The 14,237-nt window shown below is 44.7% G+C and overlaps 1 protein-coding gene across 3 annotated transcripts in view; it reads left to right on the forward strand.

Moving 5' to 3' along the window:
• Positions 1–14,237, forward strand: part of LOC118007290 (E3 ubiquitin-protein ligase RNF144A) — a 109,607-nt gene that overhangs the window by 26,533 nt on the left and 68,837 nt on the right. The window lies entirely within an intron of this gene.

Consider the following 14,237-nt stretch of genomic DNA (forward strand, 5'->3'; position numbering starts at 1 on the left):
CCTAGTACACTTCTCCTGAATTGATTTTAAGGATGGTTCTCAACATATTATGTTAAGCTGTTATAGTAATTAATATTTTATGAAGATTTCCACATGGGTCCTCATTTACTGCTTATAACAAGCTGTGAGGTTGATATTGCTAGTCTCATTTGGTAGATCAGGAGACAGGTCTAGAAAATGCATCCAGGGTCTCACTGATTCATTAATTCACTGAGAACCCAAGGGCTGTGCTCCTGGGTCCTGTTCTAATTCAGGACACACAGTGAACACAACAGACACAAATCCCTGCTTTCATGGGGATCCTAGTTTAGTGGGGGTGTGAGTGGAGAATGGGGATGGGAACAGGCACGGAGATAGACCACAGACAGCTAACAGCTTGAAGGAGGAAATTACATGTTTCGTTACAAGGCATGAATGTAGTGGAGAAAAGAAAAAGCAGACCAAGTTTAGGAGGGTGGGGCAGGTTGCAGTTTTAAAGGGAGTGGTTAGGAAGGTGTCATTAAAAAGCTGACATTTGGACATGGATTTAAGGAGTTGTGCTAACTAACCGCTTGGCGTCTGGGACAAGAGCATTATAGTTAGAAGAAAAGGTGGGTGCAGAGGTTCACTGGTGTGTCGGAGAAAATACCAAGGAGGCAGGGTGGCTGGAGGGGAACCAGCAGAGAGCAGTGAGTTGGCGGGGGAGGTGGTCGGGAGGTAACAGGAACCTGACCATGTCTAGCATTGCAGACTACTGGGGAATTCTAGGTTTGATGATGGGAAATCAGTGCAGGGTATTAAGCAGAGGAGAGACAGGATCTGTATTCCATTTTATTTTTATTTTTTTAGGATTTTATTTATTTATTTGACCGAGAGAGCATAAACAGGGGGAGTGGCCGAGGGAGAGGGAGAAGGAGGCTCCCCACTGAGCAGGGAGCCCGATGCAGGGCTCAATCCCAGGACCCCGGGATCACGACCTGAGCCAAAGGCAGATGCTTCATAGACTGAGCCACCCAGGAGCCCCTGCATTCCATTGTAATAGACTCATTCTGGGCTCTGTATTGATACAGGATATAGGGGGTGGAGGATGAGGGTAGACGAGGAGACTATGTAGAAGCCAATAGAGAAATCCGTTACAGTAATTCAGACAAGAGATAATGGTGGCCTGCCCTGCTGGTAACAGTGGAAGCAGTGAAAAGTGGTCACATTTTGGGTATAGTTTGAAGACAGAGTCCCTCAGATGTCCCGGCAGAATGGGTGTGGGGTGTGAGAGCCAGGTACATGTCTCTAAGTATGTCAGGGATTTTAGCTGCTGTAACTAGACAGAGTTGTCACCCACTGAGACGGGGAAGTCTGCAGATAGAGAAAGTTGGGGTGCAAAAAGAGATCAGAAGTTCGGTTTTGAGCACGTTGAGAGATTCTAAGACAGATGGTGAGTGGACAGTTCTGTACAGATCCCACAGTGGAGGACCGTGGTCTGGGCTGGGGTATAATGGGAGTCTTGAGCCTGTGGATGGTATTTAAAGGCATATGATCAGATGAGATCCCAGTGAAAGGAGAGTTTTGAGAACAGGGTCCTGGAGCATTTCTAGCTCTATGACGAGCAAGAGAAGAGGAAGAGGCAGCAAAGGAGACCAAGCAGGAACAACCAGAGATGTAGACGAAGACCAGGAGGGTGGCATCTTGGAAGCCACAGGAAATCATCTCAGAAGCAGGGGGTTATGAGCTGATGGTCCAGGTGACATGAGGACTGAGAGTTCTCTTGGGTCAGTGCCGTGCAGGTCATTGGTGGCTTTGGTAAGAAGAGTAAAATGACAGGTGGGTCCGGTGACTGTGGCAACAAAAAGCGCCATAAGAGTGGGTTCAGAGGGAAGGACGGAGGGGAGGAGTTGGAGACAGATTGTTGACAACTGACAGCAGAATTTCGGGTGCTGTCCGGGGTAAGTAAGGCCAAGAGCATTAATTTTCATTTGGAGGCATTAGTATTATACTTACAGGCTGGTGGTAATGGTTCAGTAGAGAGTGGAAAGTTGATAATGCAGGACGGGGGTTGCTGCAGTCATTTCTTGAGCAGGTGAGAGGTGCATCTGCGTACAAGAATACTTGCTTTAGGAGGCATGCAGGTAAGTGTGGGGGGGTAGGCTAGCGTCAGATACGTGGGGGCCCAGGTGTGGTGCTCACTCCGCCGTTTTCTTCTGATTGCGTATATTTTCTTTGTGAAATGGGAAACAAGGTGGCCAGCTGAGAGGGTGGAGGAGGGGTTGCAAGTTTGGGGAGACAAGGGAAGGAGTGCAAAGTCCTCTAGAAAGAGTAGGCACGTGGGAGCAAGACCCCTGTGAGTGTGATTGTGTGTTTCCTTAGCTGGGGAGGAGAAGGTCAAGAATGGAATTCTTGTTTGGCTGAACAGAGGGCGCAGAGTGAGAGGGTGGCCTGAGGTGACAGTGGATGCAGGAGGGAGATGGGCCCACCGAGCTTCACCTGGTGGTGCAGGGGGGTGGCGAGGAAGAGTCTGGACTGGACGGACGGCGGGCGGAGGAGGCACAGAGGAGGGTCAGCGCTGTCCGGTTAGGGCCCCTGGCGGGAGTGGATGAGGGACACCAGTGCTGGGCTGTAGTTGTTCAGGGAACCAGGGACCTAGGGCAGCGGCGGGTACCTAAACTGCAGCGCTCCTCCCGGCGAGCCCTGCCTCCCTGTCACCCACCCGGCTTCCGCTGCCTGCCTGAGCCGTCCCACTGACCCCAGAGCAGCCTGCCCTCGTAGCCCACCCGCCCCGGAGCCGTGCTGGGAGCGCATGGCTAGCAGCCTTTGCTTTGTGGAGGCGAGGGAGGTGTGTGGAGGTGTGCGGGCTCTCGGCACTGTGGGAAGGAAGGAGGAAATGTGGATGTTGACCTTTGTAGCGCTCTTCCCCTTCTTCACGTGCCCTGGAAACTGTGTATGTGCTAACCTTTTGCTTTTTAACCTTAACGTGAACGTTTTCGGGTGATTGCATCTTTCTGTGCAGTGTGTGTGCAGGCCCGGAGATGTGGAGCGTGTCCTCAGGTGTGAGGGAGATGGGAGAGCTCCCCGGAAAAAATGCCCTGCAAGGCCGGTCGAATGGCCTTTTTCCCTGCCCACACCCACCTCCCAGGACGTTCTGTTTGAGAGTCTGTCTCCAGCAGATTCCAAGAGCTGTGAAATGGCTCCGTAGTCACAAAAGATCGATGTTGGAGAGGCCAAAATCCCAGAAAATGACATTCCAGCACAAGCAGAGCTATTTTTAAATGTTTAGGATTTATAAGGAGAAACCGTCTTCATGGAATATAAACCACCCCCAATTCACACTTCTGGGATTGAAGTAGCTAAATCTGAAAGATAATTCTGGCTTGTTTTTCTCCCCAAGTGGAGAATGTCATTGGTGAAAACTGATGTCTTGGGCTGAGCAGCTCCGACCCGGCCTTGGCCGTGACCCGGTGCTGGGAAGGGCCGGCGCTGAGCCGGTGCCAGCTGTGGGCCTCTGCCCTGTCACTTCTGCCCTGGGCTAGTGAAGCTTTGGGGCAAAGGTTGTTTAAAACACTTAACTAGCAGAGAGAACACCAATACCCCGCCTGAGTGCTCTTGGGCTCAGAGTGGCCGCAGTGGTTAAAGGAGCAATGTTTTTAGAGACAGCAACAGGTAGAGATGCTGTCGTGAGTCGCCCTGGCTGGAGGCTCCATTCACGTGAAACCTAACAAGCTCATTTTCCACGTCTAACTCCGTTGCCCTGTCTTCTTATTTATTTTTGTCCCTTTTTTGTTTGTTTGAGAGCCCTGAGTGGCTTTAGTCTCTGTGCTGCCGGGCAGGCTCTGCAGGCCGGCCGGGGCGTGGCCTGGGCATGGCCTCCGCAAGCCCTCCGGGTTTCCACCCTCTGGGTTTGAGCGACAGAGAGAGAGAGAACGAGTTTCTGGGACTGCAGGCCTCTCTGGACGGGTCAGCAGCCAATGTCCGGGGGTCATCAGTTACCTGCAAGGCCACCTGTGGGGCTGGGAGGGGCCAGAGAGGGTAGGCATTTCTGCTTTACTCTTTCTCTTTGACTGATGCTGACAAGCCGACCATGGGGAACTCCGTTCCCAAAACAGAGGCGTTGAGGAGTGGGTGCGGAGGCTGGGAGGGTGCCCTGCCACCTGAGACCTCGTGAGCTGCTGTGGGACGGGGACGGGGACAGGGAGAGAGGACAGTGGTCTCGGGAGCCACATATGCCGGACCCTGAATATTCGGTTACAATCTATCCCATGGCTGGTGGAGAACCATTAAAATTTGTGAAAGGTAGTGATAGGTTTAAAAAAAAAAAAGTGTTCTGGACAGATTCATGGGGGGCTGCTGTGCTTTCAGTATGAAGAGAAGATTGGAAGCAACGAAAAGAGTCAAAAGGGAAAGTTTGATCATGTGTCCTAACAAAATTGGGGGACTTCCCCCACCCCTGATTTTAAAGATAGAGTACTTTTTTTTGGTTATTCCTAAAAGCCTAACAACAGAGCTTCATAGACATGTGCATACACAGTTACCAAAGAAATCTCATGCCTTCTCTTGTGCTTAGAGTTGCATAAATAACTTACGATCTTAGCGACATTTAACATTGCTTGATTAAGTATCAATGAGGAAACCATTATGATTATGTCTAATGACATCGGGTCATTAGAATTTATTATCAAATGGATAACATAATTCAATTACCTCAATCTTATTTTCATTCTGACTTTACTGATTTTAATAATTGATTTTACGAGTGTGTTCCATAACTTATTTCTGGTATTTTAAAAAGTATCAACACATTTATTTGAATTTAATACTAAGGTGATAGAAAGGAGATCTGATTGGTTTGGCAGTGAAAAGGGTCTTTGTCTTTTAAGTTATTAGAACAAACTAAATATGCAAGTAATATGCACAGACATAATTGAAGCATTGTTATGATAAGGTTATTCATTGAGATATTTTATATGGAAAGGCACATTAACATTTATATTTTTTCAAATTCTTTTTGAGTGTGTTGGTTTAAACAAGGTGCCTCTAAGAGAAAAAGTAATGAGTGCAATTAAGCAATTTCTACAGCCTTAGTCCACTGTATTGATGTACTTTCCAGAAATTGGGCCTTGAATGATTGATGTCTTGGTAATTCATTTTCTTACAGATCAGATGGTTTCCCAAGGTTTTCTTTTGTAGGAAGATGCAGTGATTAAATTGTTGGCGGATCACTAAAACTAGTTATTTTATTTTATTATTATGTGATTTTTGGCATATATATGGAAGAAGTTTCATTTTTACACATACGATCTGTTCTCATATATGCACTTAGGTACAAAATTATCTTGAACTGGTGCTTCAGGGGAGTCCCATTAGTAACCAGGCCCAGCTATGGGAGTGGCCTTATGTATTGCAGTCCGATGAGTTATTTGCAGAGTTCAGGACTATCGCTGTGAAGACCATGAATGGGCAGGGTTGGTGTGCCGGCGAGGAGGGGTGCCAGTGGGCTTTGGGCATCTATCCTTGGAAGTGTAGGCCACGTAAGATGGCCACACGGTACCGTGTAATTTTGTTCTGGATCCTCTTTGTCCAGTTCAAATGCAATACTGTGGTGTAAGCTGAAGTGAGCACCAGAGAATATAACCTTATCACCGCCCCCACCCCAGCAAGAAAATCAAACTCACTGTGGAGTTTTGAGAAATCGCAATGGAGAGCATTCTGTGATTTCTCCGTTGTATGAGTAAGTGAATGTGAGGATTAACAAGAAACAGGATGTTTTGTGTATAAATTGTTTCAAGATGGGGAAAAAATCATATTTCATAATCTTTGAGGAGGGTGCTAGCCTGGAGAAAGCATTTCACCATACTTTTTTTTTTTTTTTTTTGAAGGGATCAAGAAGTTTTCAGTAGAATAGAGAATAAATCAGAAGTGCATGGTCTGAGGAAGATTCTTGTTCCGTTAAGGACAGGACATGAAGGATAATGAAATTATGGATGTTAAGAGCTGGTATTGGGATTGAATCTGGACCTCTGTAGCCTAGAGCTGCATCTCTGGTCGTGGAGATGGAGACTGGGGAGGTTTGTGGATATCGTCCAACACTTGCATTCAGAGATCTGGCCCCCAGCTCAGCTAGATCATCCATGTTCTCTTAAAATTCATTGATGGTGAATCAACAGATGGGCTTTCTGAATCCATCCAGGATCTATCTTTGCTCTTAATCTCAGACTTTGCACTTTTAAAGTTTAACAGTTAAGCTGGTTACTTAATTTTTAAATAAGTACACGCACATAGTAAAATCATTAAAATAAAACTACAGAGAGGATATTAAGTACCAATTTAAATTGCCTATGTCTTTATTTTCCCCAGACAAAACCAGTATGAATTTTTTTTTTTGGTTTACCCATCTAGAAAAATTTAGTACTCATAAAAAGATACTCTTTTTATCTTTATTTATTTTTTAAAAGATTTATTTGTTTATTTTAGAGAGAGAGCATGTGAGTGAGAAAGCAGGGGTGGGGGAGGGGCAGAGGGAGAGAGAGAATCTGAAGCAGACTCCCCACTGAGTGTGGAGCCCAGCCACACAGGGCTCCATCCAACTCACAACCCTGAGATCATGACCTGAGCCGAAATCAAGAGTTGGCCACTTAACCGACTGAGCCACCCAGGTGCCCCAAAAGATACCCTTTTAAAATCTAAACTAGATAAGCCGTTGGACCGTTCAAAGGGGGCTTTTAAAGAAATGTCAAGTAGGATGTGATACATAGAAGTCCTCATGTATGTGAGTTACGAAGCACATGTAATGAGCGTCCATGGGCCTGTGTCTTACACAAAGATGTTATCAATACTGTGGCATCCCTGTGAACGTTCCTCCCACGTCTGACTGCCCTCATGTCCCACCCGTCCCCCAGAGCACCTTCTAGTTCAGGTGGTCTGTGTCTCGCTCAACTGTATAGAATTTTACTCATAGAAACAGGCTCATGCTGTGAGTAGACCTGTAGACTCAGTGCTCTGTTTCTGCGATTTACCCACATTGCTCTATGTAACTGTATTTAATCACCTCACCAGTCTGTAGTGTTAGATAATGTTGCCACCAAGCAGTCCGTGTATCTTCCTGCCAGTGGACGTTGGGTTATTTTCAGTGTCTGGAATAATACATTCTGCCTTTGATATTCTGGCACATGTCTCTGCTTCACACGTGCATTTTTTTCTTGATTATATAGTTAGGAGGAGCTTCTGGGCCTGAAGAAAGACTAATTCATGACCAACGTAACGAGAAAATGCAGTGATTTGGGAAGTGATTATAGCCGTTCATGCTGTCATCAGCAGTGAATAAGTTTCTTGTAAGATTGCTGCCTGTCTTATCCCAACACTAGGTGTTCTTAGGCCTCTTAAGTTTTGCCCAGTTAATAGTCAAGTGAGTGTAATGTGCCCAGGGAACTGAGCTTTCTGCACGCTTTATCACCACCTGTTTCCTCATTGTAAAAAGACCCTTCCTCTCTTTGGTCTCATTTTCCGTTGGATTGGATATGTTCTTCTCATTGATTTGAAAGCATGCTTTATATATTCCAAAGACTAACATAGGTTTTATGTGTTAAAATATTATCTCCCAGTTTGTGCCATATATTTTCACAAGGTATCTTTTGATGAAAAGAAGTTCTGGATTATAGTGTATTTACTGTGTCAACCTTGCCCTTATGGTTAGGGCCTTTCATTTAAGATACTCTTCTGTATCTTGAGGTCAGAAGTTACTTTTATATTTTCCTTTACCAGTTTTAACATCATATGGAGTTCTTTTGGTGTGTGATGTAGTAATCCAATACGATTTTTATCCACAGGACAAACAGTTTACCCAGTACCATTTATTGAATAATACGTTTTTTCCATTGATCTGAAATACACATTCTGTAATGTATTTAGTTTCCATATGCATGGGTTTCTTTCTGTGTCTTCTGTATTTATATGTTCATTAATTTGCCCACTCTCTGTATCAGTGCAATATGCTTTTTATAAAAATTATTTTATTTATTTACTTGAGATAGAGATAGAGAGAGAAAGAGAGAGAGAGCACATGAGCAGGGGGGAGGGGCAGAGGGACAAGCAGACTCCTCACTGAACAGGAAGCCCAAGGCAGGGCTTGATCTCAGGACCCTGGGATCATGACCTGAGCCGAAGGCAGACGCTTAACTGACTGAGCCCCCCAGGCACCCCATCACTCTCTTAATTACTGACACTCTCTACTAAGACTTGATATTTGGTCCCCTCACCTTTTTTCCTCTCATTGAGTGATGTTTGGCTGTACTCAGGCTTTTGCCCTTCTGTAGAAATTTTAAAGTTAATTTATGAAACAACATTTCATATGTTATGAATTAATAATGACAGTTACAACAGTAAAACCTTTTGGGCGTTTGCTTGAATTGCATTAATTCTATACGTAAGTTTAGAAAGAATTTACTTTTTTTTTATATTGAGTCCTATTCATGAACATTGTATTACTGTCTTTGTATTTGTCTTCACAAATGTTTTTTGGTAGTTTTATACTTTTCTGTAGAGAGACCTCACATCTTCTGTGTTCTCCTAGGCACATACATGTTGTATGCGTTTGTTTGCTCCTAGGCACCTTAGTTTGGGATGCTTTTGGAGATGGCATCTTTGCTGGAGTATAAAAATGTAATTGACATTTGTATATTGACCTTGCATTTAGCCATTTTACTAAGCCTTCAGTATTTCTAATATTTTGTCTGGAGATCTTCATATATAAAAAGTCGTATGTGACGAAATAAAGTATTGTTTATTCCTTTTCAGTTCTATTTTCTCATTTTCCTGTTTGAGTTTGGGCCCTTCATACAATGTTGCGTTGAAGTAATAGAAGATGTCCTTTCCTTGTTCCTGATTTTTTTAAGGAATGTTCTAATTTAATTAAGAATGATGTTGCTGTTTTTTTTTTTTTAATGTTCCTTTTTAAGTTAAGGAAGCTCCCTTATGCTTCTGTTTTGCAGAGTTGTGTTTTATGTTTTTAATCATAAATGCATATTGAGTTTTATCAAAGGTTGTTCTGCATCTATTAAGATGACCATATAGTTTCCACTGTTTTCTTCTTACTGTGTTATATTACAGGTATTATTCCAGTGGTAAACTCTCTTGTACTCCTAGGGTAAATCTAGCTTGTTCAACTTTATGGTTTTTCTCCCCTAAATACAATTCTGATACACATCTGGATTCTATTTGGTCTTATTTGTTTAAATTTTTTTTTATTTACTCATGAGTGAGTTTGCCTATATTTTTGCTTACTCTTTCTGCTTTTGTCTGATTTTGAAAGAGTTTTATTTTTTTCTTTTGTTCCTATTCCTTGCAAGATTTTGTGTATGATTTGAATGATCTGCTCTTGAAATTTTGGTATCACTCAGCTGAAAACAAGACCTAGTGCTTTCCTTGTTGGAAGATTTCTAACTGCTCATGATTTTTTTCAAGGCTTATAAAATTATTTGAATTTCTTTTTTTTTTTTTAAGATTTTATTTACTTTTGAGAGGAAGAGTAAGAGAGGGAGAGAGAGAGCACAAGCTGGGGGTGGGGTGGAAAAGGGGCAGAGGGAGAAGCAGGCCCTCTGCTGAGTAGGGAGCCAGATGAGGGGACTCAATCCCAGGACCCTGGGACCATGACCTGAGCTGAAGGCAGCCGCTTAACTGACTGAGCCACCCAGGCTCCCTGAGCTCCTTTCTTTTTGAACCAGTTTTCTTAAATTATATTTTTCTAGGAGTATATTTAATATTCCCTGTTTTCAAGTTTAAATCAGTACAAAATTATTCATTTAATTTTAAGTCTCTGCTATTTGTGTTTCATTACAAATACAGCTTATTTGGGCCATATCTGTTTTTTCTTGACCAGCTTGCCAAAGAGTGTATGTTTTATTATTATTTTCAAAGAAAAACACTTTTGAGTTTGTTGACTCTCTTTATTTTAACTTTTTTGTGTGTTTTATTTTTATAATTTTTCTGTAGCGGGTCTTTTCCTTCTACTCTGTGTTTATTGCTTTCCTAACTTCTTAAGCCTCAGGTAGCTCAGTCATATTTAGGCTTCTTTTCTAATAGAAGCATTTAAGATGAGGAGTTTCCCGGGGCGCCTGGGTGCTCAGTTGTTAAGCGTCTGCCTTTGGCTCAGGTCATGATCTCAGGGTCCTGGGATTGAGCCCCGCATCCGGCTCCCTGCTCAGCAGGAAGCCTGCTTCTCCCTCTCCCACTCCTCCTGCTTGTGTTCCCTCGCTCGCTATGTCTCTTTCTGTCAAATAAATAAAATCTTTAAAAAAAAAAAAATAAGGTGATGGGTTTCCCTCTCAGCACTGCTTTGATGGCATCTTAACTTTTAAATAATATTCTCATTATTGGTCTATGGTTTTTTATGAACCCATGAGTGTTAAGTCTCTTACAGTTCTCACATTGGGGATTCTTCTCATCATTGATGTCTCTCTTGACTGCACTGAGGTCAGAATGCCTGGTCCATGTGACACCATGATTTGAAATTTGCCAGGTCATTTTTTTATGACCCTATGTGAGGTCAGGTTTTGTAAATGTTCTGTGTAGTTTTGAGAGGTTTGTGAATTCTCAGTTTGTTGACTAGGAGATTTACATTTATTAAATTTAGATTAATAGTGCTTTTTATATCTTCCATATTTTTACAAATTTTGTATGTTTGTTGTATTACATAATATCTAATGACTTTCCCCTCTGATGGTGTGGTTGCCATTTTTTCAGTGACTGTCAATTTTGCTTTTTATATTTTGAAGTAATTCAATGTATACAAATTTAGAAATAGCTTCATAATGAAGTGGACCTTCTGTTGTGTAGATGCTTTCTTTTTTCTAGTTATGCTTTTTGGTTTAAATACTAATTTTTCTGATAGCTTTGTTTTGGTTAGCATTTCCCTGGATCACCTTTCTCTGTCCTTTGACTTCCAATCTTTCCAATTTCTGAAGGTTTTCTGCATCTCCCTCTCTTTTTACAATTCAATTTTATCGTTTTTTTTTTTGTTTTGGCTATTAAGTTTAATCCATCTATTTCTTATGATCTTTAATATATTTGGATTTTATTTCCCAAATTATTTTTACACTATTTTCTTTCTTTCTTTTTTTTTTTTTAGTGCATGTTCGTTTCTTTGTAATCTTAACTACATTTTTCCCTTTTATAATTTGGCAGTTATACATTCTATTTCTTTTCTCTTAGTGGATACTGCTGAAATTCTACCGTATGTTATACAAAGTCTAAGATAAATATCGTAACTCCTCGGCTTTTAAAATACACAAAGCTTTAGAACACTGTGATTGACTTAGTTTATAAGCTATGTGTGCTTTTTTTTGGTTCAGTATTTTAACTGGGCTTTAGTTACTTTCCAGTGTGAGGCATGTTTATGGAATCTCATTCATCATATTGAGAGAAGTAGCTGTTTCTCTTTGTTTTTTAAAGTCACTACATCTTTGTTGCTACTAAAGGTATGGTCTCTCGAGTCCTAAACCCACTTCGGTATTGGGAGTACCCCAGAGGGTGCTTCAGTGGAGTGTGTGTGAGTATTAGGGTAAAGACACATTTGTTGGTCGGTTTGGACGAGGTGAATGGTCCAGATCCAACCTGTATGTAAGTAGAGAGACTCCTTCATCCATTATGCAAACATAAAGAAAGAACAGGACCGTGTTAAAACTAGTTATTATCAGCAAGGTATTGTAGGCCTTTTAGTTCTGTAGTTTCATTTTACTTTTATTTTCTGTAGTGTATCAGCATGTATAAGGAGACTCACACCATTACTGCCCACAAAAGGAAAGGCCGATAGTACCTGTTTTTTCAAAAGAAACCTCTTTGTCCTGTGTTTTCATCAGGGACTTGAAATTCTGGGACACATCGGGCTTTCATTATCCAACGTGTTTATTAGGTGTATGTGGCACTATGCCAGTCCCTATTAGGGCCGAATCAGGTGTGCCTTTTCTCCTGAACCTTTCACTGCCTGGCAACACGTGTGTGTGTGGATAGAGCCTTGTGGAACCTTCTGTGCAAAGGAAGTCATGGAGCTCTGTGGTATAGCAGTTTCCAAACTTATTTTGGGGAGGTGGTGGTGCAGTGGCCCTTTCTTTAAATAAGTCTCGCGGAAGCCTGATGTCTTAAAAATAAATGGAAATAAAAGTCAGGGCAGACTCAGACTGAACAGGCTTGGGCACCTGCAGCCTTCTCTAGCTAAGGATTCCTCGCCCTGGCCTGCAGGTAGAGCCGGCGAGCTGCAGGACCCACCGGCACTCCTCTGCATTTAACCGCTCCCTGTCAGCAGAAGAGAAACTGGAAGCTCCAGGGGGGTCACGGGTGGGCTGGTGGCTGGAGCAGAGTTCACGTCTTCACGGCCCCTTCTGGGCTCTGCAGCCACCAGCTCATTCCCTGTGGAGCCAACTAGGCCACGAGGTACACATCTCCACTGTGAATGACTTCTTCAAATCCAGATCCTGTCTGTCCAGGCCTTTTGCTTGGGTGACCACAGTTCTCCAACCAGACTTGCAGCGTCTCCTTCATCCCGGCCCCGGGTCTGCTGTGGGCTTCCTGGGGAGACCAAGGAGAAGCCTGTCGAGTGTCCCGTAACAGGGATAGGGTGACAGAAAGACTCGCCTTGTCTCCGTCTTCTGTCTGCTTCAGGCTCTTGCTCGTCTTCTCACTGTTGGTCACAGAGGGGTCGATTCTTTCAAGCAGACAGACTGCGTGCTATTTCTGTGCTGTAAATTTCCAAGGCTTCTTCCTCGTCCACCTCTCCAACCACACGCTGGAATCAGCAGTGTGTTTGCAGCTATAATCAGCACACTTAAATACTAGTTCAGTTCAGAGTGAGTACGAAATCCGGACAGCTCTTCACTCCGAAAGAAGCTGTAAAAATATCACACGGCCTTGGGCCCTCTGAGACCTTGGACAATGCGGTGATCCCTGCAAGCCTTGTTAAGGTTTATGGGGTGCTCCAGAATAGCCCCGATGACATGTGAAGGGGGCTCTGATTCGTAGGAAATTGTGTCTGACACCAAGTCTCGGCTGCCAGCTGGCGGATTCCGAGTTTCTGTTTTCCTGAGGTAAGACACACAGTCAGAGCTGTTTATTCTCCTGTAGTACGACACCTTCCGTAACCGTCCCCGTGTCCTCCGTGTGTGGCACCTGGTGTACCTGGCATGGCTGTGGGCAGCCGAGCTGCAGTCGGGGGTGTTCAGAGCCTCCGGCTTCCCCGCCTTACTGCTCTTGTTCGTGGGCCTCTGGTGTTTTCCCCACTCCTGTGCGCACGTTGTCTGACCGTCCCCGTGACCGTCCCCGTGACCATCCCCCATGACAGGTGGCAGCGCGAGGCTTGCAGGGCGGGAGGGGACGAAGTGGCCCAGAGCTCTGGAATCCAGCTTTCCATTGGCTCTTGAATCCAGGTCTGCTGACTCTTGCACAGAGATGCTTCCCATTTCACTGCTGCCTCCAGGGAGATCCTCAGAGAGCTCTGTTCGGATCTCCTAGCATCTGGGGCCACTGTTCAGCCCCACTCAGCATGTCACTCCTGGAAGGCTTGGTCGTGTGTAGTCCACTCCCTTACTCATTATCTGATAGCGTCCACACGCTACAAAAAACTTGGAGGCCGTTTCCACCTTATTACTGGTTTCTCTGCCCTTAGGCTCTGGAGTAATTGCTCTAAAATGACCAACATGAAGACACCTCTGTTCAGAACTCTATCAATGGCTCCCAGGGCTTCAGGGGCCAAGTTCAGGGTCTGAACCTGGCCTGGCTGTGTCTCATACTCTCAGGGCCCTGGCGATCACCTGGCTGGAGTGCAGGGATGGTTTTTCACGGGCTCCTCCCTCCCCTTGGTCAGGGGTCTGCAGGAAGCTTGAGCTGGGACAAGTCTGGTGCAGAAGCCCCTTCTCTGTCGCAGCCCCCCGTGCCTGGGCCCTGCGGTCGTGGATTCGCTCCGTGGGGCCTGCACTGTGAGCTCAGTGGGGAGTCTTGCGTCTGCTGGGCTTTGAGAGAGCGCCTGAAGGTCAGGACTCACTTCGGAGTGTTGCTGACTGAAGGAGCAGCAGTGATACAACTCCCTTTCGCACCCCCTTGTGGCTGTGTGCAGAGTGTAGCTCTGTGGAGGAGTGGCACGTGGGCGGGAGCGTGATGCCGTGACCGTGGCGGGGGACTGGTCTGCCCCCTGTCCACGTGGCCTTGGTGGTCCTGGCTCCACGTGCCCGATGCACAGTCTGCAGGGGGTGGTCCTGGCTCCACGTGCCCGATGCACAGTCTGCAGGGGG

Source organism: Mirounga leonina, unplaced genomic scaffold (genome assembly GCF_011800145.1).
Source record: "Mirounga leonina isolate KUSES-001 unplaced genomic scaffold, KU_Mleo_1.0 Mir_117, whole genome shotgun sequence".
NCBI classification, from domain to species: Eukaryota; Metazoa; Chordata; class Mammalia; order Carnivora; family Phocidae; genus Mirounga; species Mirounga leonina.